Raw genomic sequence first — 7,922 nt, forward strand, 5'->3', positions numbered from 1 at the left:
GAGCTCACCCCGTCGTGGGGATTTGAACCGCCGACCTTCTGATTGGAAACCCCTAGGCTCTGTGGTTTAACCCACAGCGCCACCCATGTCCCACAGATTAGGTACCAGTAGGTTTGTGTTAAAATACATAGCAAGCCGAGAGTCCCTTTGACATTCCTAACACTCATCCCTTGGAAACAAAACCCAGGAGTCCAAGTCTCCCCAGTTCAAGGGCTTTACTCACAGAAACAGCATAGCAAGGCGCCAACCAAAGTAATCCCAGCTGCCAACCCAAACACGATGCCGAAAAACACCCTCAGAGGCAGCTGCGGTTGAGCTGAAGAAAAGCAAGAGTGGTGTGAACATTCCCCCTTTTTTACCCCTAGGATTTTACTTCTTGTTCTCTCACGCATTTTTTTTATTTTTAAATTTTCTGTGTGGCTGTCGTGAGAACAGGATGCTGGACTAGATAGGTCTTTGGCCGGATTTTTCTCATGTTCTAGCTTTGAGAGGCTAAGTAAGATGTCTCATTGTGCATTCTTTACCCAATCCTGGCGCATGTGTCAGAGATGGATATCGCAACCCAGCGCAGGACGCACTGTTTGTCGTCACAAAGGGGAAGCTGTTTTCATATCCTGTGGGCTGAATTTGCCCTTTTTTTCCTGCTGCAACAGTACCACCCTGCCAGTCCGGCATGAGGAAACCCTCAAGATGTTGCTGGACTCAGCAAGCAGCGTCAATGACTGGGGATGGAGGGAGTTGCAATTTCTTCTCTCTCTCTCTCTCTCTCTCTCTCTCTCTCTCTCTCTCTCTCTCTCTTTAAAATATTTTTTTAATGCAGAAGAAAAACAAAATAAATCGCAGAACCGTAGAACTGGAAGGGACCCCAGGGGTCATTTAGTCCAAACCCCTGCAATGCAGGAATCTCAGCTAAGGCATCCATGACAGATGGCCATCCAACCTCTGCTTGAAAACCCCAAGGAAGGAGAGTCCACCACCTCCTGAGGGAGACTGTTCCACTGTCAAACAGCTCAGAACCCCCTTCTCCTTCCTCCCCACACCCCGTCCCACAAAAGTATAGAGATTAAAATACAAATGCACGGAGAGTTGACGTTTTTGCCCAATCAAAGTGTCGTTCCAAAGGTGTCCTAGAATTCCCCTGATAAGAAGGATTGGTTGTTAAAAAATAGCCGGGTCCCCACTTAGCACCTACTAAGGCTAAGCACGATATATCACCTTTTAAAAAATCAGGGGAAAAATGTTTCTACAGAGTCCACTATCACTCTTGCTACATGGAAGTAAGTTTGTGGCTCCCGGTTGAAAGAGATAAGAGCAACAATGTGTTATCTTTCTGTAGCTCCCCGCTCTTATCTCTGGATTTTTATGGAGACGTCACGAAGAGTCGGACACGACTGAACAACAACAACAACAACAACTCTTCAAGCAAACCACATTTGGAGAGAATCAACGAATGCTTTCCGGAGCTTTTTTTTTTTTCTTGGTTGGATTGGTTGGTTAAACCGCTTTGGGAATTGTAGTTCTGAGAGGGAAATTTGGGGGGGGTCTCCTAACAGCTCTCAGCACCCTTAACAATCTACAACTCCCAGAATTATTTTTCCTTTCTCTGGGAAAACTTCTGTTTAGTGCTAATTCAGAACAAATGACAACATGTGCCAAAAACAACAACCCAGTTTCCGTTTGTTCCAATTCAGCCATAAACTGCGGGTTTTCCTTGTGAGGGGACAGCAAAGATGAACCCTAAGTTGGGCCCGTTCACTTCAGTGTAGGGCTGCCGTACATCTGGACATATCCCAGGATTCATCCGTCGGAAATTGCTAAATTTCCGAAAGTCTGTAAAAAAAATATGTCTGGGAACACCCAGGTGTATGGCAACCCCCACACCAGAAGTGCTGACTTTGGGGCAAATTCCCTTAGAAATAGCTCGAAAACTTCATTTCCTTGGAGATTTTGCAAAGAAAGCTCAACAACTTTTGTGCCCTACTTCAGCGGGGCTACTCTGAGGAAAACCTGATTGGATACAACCTAGTGGGATTTACTTCTGAGGAAACATGGTTAGGCTGAGCACGGAATGAACTCCCTGCAACTCTCCGGCAGGTAAAACAACCAAGAAAATCACCATTGTCTGTTTTTATCCTCAGAGATACAGACGCACAGGCTGTGGCGTTGGTTTGAAAGTGGGACACGCAGCAGACATAGGTCCCCTCATTTTCCCAGGACGTTGATTCAATGGTCAGATTGCTGCTTGTCACGTTTGCATCAGTGTTGTTGAAATACCATCTATACTGTAGATCAGGATTCGAATCCTCAGCACGACAGATGAGAGTCAGATTGGAACCTAACAGCCGGCTGATGTTTCCAGAGGGGCTTATCGTGACAGATTTTGGTCCGCCTACAATTTTTTTAAAAAAATAGGAACAGAAATCAACAGTGAGGTCAGGATGAAGGGCGCAATCCCTAAAATAAAGTCTGCTTCAGCGCTGGGGTGTGTGTGTGTGTCTTTATTTATAATCCACTTTTCTCCCTCCACAGAACATTTATGTCCTTTCCCCCACCACAGAACTCAAAACCTAGTTCCCAGCATCATGTTCTGTCAACGTTCTGGAATGTTCTAGTCACATTCCAGAACATTCCAGAAACAGGCTTGAGGCCTAGTTATGAGGGGCCAAACTCCATGCGATGGGATCGCCCGCTGTTTTTATTTTCACACTTCAAAAAAAGCTGTGTCAGACTCAAACTTTGGTTGAAGCAATGGCACTGGGGAAAGAGATTCTGGTCCCATCCCTTTTTCCTGAGGATCTAACCCCCCACCCACCCAATAATTAAGTGGTAAGGAAACAAGGGTGGTGGTTGTGATCTCAGTGATCACTGACAAAACTGGGAGATTTGTGACGTTTCCTCTGTGGTGAAGATCCCACTCTGGTCCGTGGTAGAAATCACCCTCTCTGTTGCTCCCAGGGCCATCGGGACAAAGGAGCTCAGGATGATTGATTCTGCAAGAATAAAATCAAAGTAAATGCAAAATCTTATATTGATGGATCTTTCCCTTTTCGAACCAGCAGTTTTTCCAGTTCTTTCCTCAGATGGCTCATCTTTCCACTCCAAATCATGCACGACATATCCCTAATAAAGTTGCCCTTTTTTTTTTCTTTCTTGCAAAGCTCCTGTGTTTTTAGCAGCCGTATAACAAGCAGAAATATAAACTGATGATTCCCAAGAAGGTGATGCACTAATGTGAAATGCCCCTACCTGTTGAATTTCTACCTGCCCCATAGCTGTTGAAGGGTTAGGCAGATGGCAAGTGCTTTGTCCAGCAACTTATTTCATTAGCACCCCAGATCTCAAATTTTGCACTAAGACATTTCACCTGTAGACACAGGAAATAGCTGTGCAACTATGCACCTGTCATAAGGTGTAACTCTGTTCCTGATCAGCTGTTGAAGGCTTTCCAGATGCAATCTGCTAAAACTGGAACTAAACATTCCCAAACATTTGAAACATGCCAAAATGTCACATTCCATTCCCCTGCTCAAAATTCTAAACGTGAAACTTCAACCACAACTTGTTGACGTCTCTCGATTAGATTTTGTCAGGTGTCAAATATAAACTCCCAGAATACCTGTCAGATACTGGCATTTTTACCATTTCACTTCATTTATGATATACTGTTGGTATTAGATACACTGCTGCATGTCAACAACCATATTCTGGCAAAGACCGAAATCCTACATACCATTACAGGTCAACCATAAAAAACAACAAATACTTGATGAACATTGTGAATATCCACAACATCAAGTGGAAATTCAGCATCAACATTTGCATAAAGGCAGGGAAAGTAATTCATTTCATCTTTACAAGCTCCTCTGATCACTGTTCTATGGTTCTGACCCGAATTACTGTGGCCAATTCCTTTGCCTTACCTGCAAGAAGAAATATTGACCAAAGCTTTGACCTTGGGCTGGCAAATAGATGTTCCATTGTCTTTCCTCACACGCCCAGAGCTGGAGCAAATGCACCGTTTATGCAATGTCAAGAGGACTTTAAGGCTGATCTTACCCTATTTTTTGACCTCTTGCAAAAAAATCTCTCTCCCTAAATCCTCCTCTTTCCCTTCTTCTTCTCCCAAGCAAGAGAAGACTCCAGTGTGTGGCTGGCTTCTGTTTCATCAGATCCCTGTCTGGGACATTAGCATGCAATGGGGTTTCAGTTGTCTATTTTGCCAAATCCCACCTATGCTTTGCCTATTTTGCTGAGAGATGTGTCCACGGGGGAAGAGGGTGACAGCTGGGGTCTGGGAGGACAGAGGTGCCAAAATAAGATGTGCTGTGTTTCCTCCCTTTCGACTCATTCAGAGTCACAAACAAGTTAATCCCAGCCGATACCTGTTATGCAAAGAGAGGGAACAATGAAGACTTCTGTCCAACAAAGGCTTGAAGACACACCCCACCGGACACTGTTTCGAGGAATGCGGGCAGCAGAGAAAAGTCAGAGGGGTCTCTTTCATCTCTCAGCAAAACTGAACTCCTCCCCCCCCTCCCGCATAAAGCATTTGTTTACCTTGCCTTATTTGCATACTGGAGGAATCAAGTATCTCGGGTGCCAAAGTTTCCGTTCGAGAGCAGGCTTGGCAGCCACTAGCCCCCAAGACCCATTTTGAACATGCAAGGGAACATTACAAAGGCTTTGTTGTAATTTAGGGCTGCTATAAGTCCAGAATTTCCTGGACGTATCCAGGATTTGTCTGTCAGTAACAGCATCCGGGCAGAATTGTTAAAAATGTCCGGAAACACCCAAACCTATGTCAACCTGTGTCTCTTTTGAAAAAAGAGCTCAACAACTACTTTGGCGAATGAGAAAAAAGAAGACGCTCAACAACTTTGCTGCAAAATATATTTTGAAACCCTATTAATTGCAAAGCAGCCAGCATTTCTGAACAGGTACAGTGTGTGTGCTACCATCACTGTGGAAGAACAATAGGCACCGCTCCACACTTCTGAAAATAAGGTGCCAAATGTCAAGATGAAGTTTGTTCCCAAACACGTCTTGTCTCAAGAAATTGAGCACGGAGAAAGTGTACGCTGATATATCTGTGTGCGTGTGTTTTCTACGAAAACATGCATCTGCATAGCAACTGCAGCAGTGAGGCCTCTGGTGCTGATTGGGTGCGGCAAGGTGATGTCACGGAATGTTCCAGGTTTCTTCACCTGGACTCTGCCTGTGTTCCTGACTCCAGCAAAATCAGGCAGAAGATATGTGTAGCTGTTTTTTGGTGAGACCATTTGGTCCATCTACTGTAGTGGTGTCTGCTTGGGCTGTCCTGGTGGTGCTGTCCGGGGTCCAACAAAGGGTCTTTTCACAGCCCTTGGGATGGGGGTAAGGTTTGCAAATCAACCTGAAAGTCCCCTTTCCAAACGCTGACATAATATAGGAACAGAAATCCACTGAGCTGGTGGATTTGCTTACAGAATTTAGGAACAGAAAGCAAGTGCCATCAAACCGGCCCTTTTTAGATTGCCCACAAACCACTCTCTTATGGTGAGTGAGATGCTCTGAGAGATCTATTGCTCATATTCTATTTATCCCACATTGAATGTTGAGATCAGCTCCTCTTTGCCATTTAGCTGAACTGTCCATTCAAGCAGCTGATAACAAGAATGCCCCAAATTCTTCATGCATTATTATCAGATTGCTATCACTCTCTAAGGGCAGGAGAGGCAGCAGATCTCCACATTTCCTCATTAGTTTATTAACTTGGGGGGGGGGGAGAGTCGTGAAAATTCATCAGCATTTGTGTGCAAAGTTCTCCCAATATGCACTGTTTTAATTAGTGTTTTGAATAAACTGCACTGTTTTAATTAGTGTTTTGAAGTTGTCTTAAATTTGTGTGGAGTGCCCTATCTGGGTGGATGGAGCAGCTGAGTAATTTCGTTGTCCCCACAGGAGGACAATGACAATAAAGATTATCTTATCTTATCTTATGCAAGTGCTCTTGTGCAGTTTCCCTTAACAGACACATTTTTGCAAAACAGTATTCACTTACAGTATATAGATAGATAATACTTTATTCGGCTATAAGCCCACAAGGTAAGACAAGTTTCCCTTATATAATGTGTTCTTGTTTGCTGTTTTTGCTGAGATACACACACACACACACACTTGTGCAGGCATTATCCTAGCAAATGCACTTTTGTACACATTGCAAGGTTGAAGAAATGCATTGCAAAATTCAGGGAACTGCAAATTTCATAGGATGGCTGAGTCTGGGTTCTTGTATTGTTTCAGAAAGTGGAAATGAGGAAGGCCCGGATTTCTTCCCCCATCCCTACAGGTAACTGACACCTGGCGCTTTCAGATATATGATCTTCCCCTGCAACGAGCCCTGCAGAATACAATGGGATTTACTTCTGAGTAAAAAGCGCTGAGAATTGTGCTGTTTCCTTGTTGCGTTTGCACCAGGGAACTTATAACAGTCCAAGTGAAATATTGACAGGGGTAGCTCTGGCTGAGGAGGACAGGGAAAAGAACTAAGGAATTTATGAGACAAGGAGCTTAGAGACCAGGGTTGCCAACTTTGTGGCTTTAAGCTTCTCCTACCTGGGCAGTTGTATTTCCACAAGGGCCAAAATTGATGCCAAAATCCAGCATCACCTGAGCTCTGCGAGTGCAGCTTTCTCCCGAATGAAGTGCAGAGTGTTTGAGGACTGGGACATTCACAGGGAAACCAAAACACTTGTTTACAAAGCTATTGTACTACCAACCTTACTGTATGCTTGTGAAACATGGACCACTTATAAACACCATCTCTAACTCCTCGAAAGATTCCATCAACGGTGTCTCCGAAAAATTTTACACATCGCTTTGGAAGACAGGCAAACTAATGTACCAGTGTATTGGAAGAAGCAAAGATCACCAGTGTTGAAGCAATGATTCTTCATCATCAACTTCGTTGGACTTGTCATGTTGTGCAGATGCATGATTATCATCTTCCAAAGCAACTACTCTATTCCGAACTTCAAAATGGGAAGTGTAATGCTGGTGGTCAACAAAAGAGGTTTTTAAGACTCTCTCAAGGCTTAAAAATGTAGTATACACACCAACAATTGGGAAATACTTGCCTGCGAGCGCTCCAATTGGAGAACAGCCTTTACCGAAGGTGTCGTGGGCTTTGAAGACGCTCGAACTCAGGACGCAAGAGAGAAACATGCTAAGAGGAAGGCACGCTTGGCAAATCCACACTGTGATCAACTCCCGCCCAGAAACCAATATCCCCACTGCGGAAGGACGCGTGGATCCAGAATTGGCCTCCACAATCATTTACGGACTCATTGTTAAAACCGTGTTTATGGAAGACAATCTTATTTGGCTACAAGGGATAGCCAAAGAAAACTTTGGGGCTAGCCCATACTCCTGTGCCCGCAACCACACCTTCCTTTGTGAATGCTGGCAGGTGGTAATGCTTACATGCACAAGATAAGTGTTGTGTAGTGGTTAAGAGTGGTGGACTCGTAATCTGGTGAACCGGGTTCGCATCTCCACTCCTCCACATGCAGCTGCTGGGTGAACTTGGGCTAGCCACACTTCTTTGAAGTCCCTCAGCCTCACTCACCTCACAGTTTGTTGTGGGGGAGGAAGGGAAAGGAGAATGTTAGCCGCTTTGAGACTCCTTCGGGTAGTGAAAAGCGTGGTATCAAATCCAAACTCTTCATCATCATCATCATCATCATCATGCCCTGCCTTTTTTGCTGCTCAAACGGAGGTTAACAGCTGGCACCACAACTGAAGAATAAAGAAGGGCAACAGAGCAGATGATGCATCGAAACGGGAACATAAGAAAAGATGTGGAAGAGGAGGCTTAACAAAGAGGCCGCAGAGACAGAGAACTGAGACTGTCTTGAACCAGCTGGCCAAGTATTTGGAGGCTG

Source organism: Lacerta agilis, chromosome 8 (genome assembly GCF_009819535.1).
Source record: "Lacerta agilis isolate rLacAgi1 chromosome 8, rLacAgi1.pri, whole genome shotgun sequence".
Lineage (NCBI taxonomy): Eukaryota > Metazoa > Chordata > Lepidosauria > Squamata > Lacertidae > Lacerta > Lacerta agilis.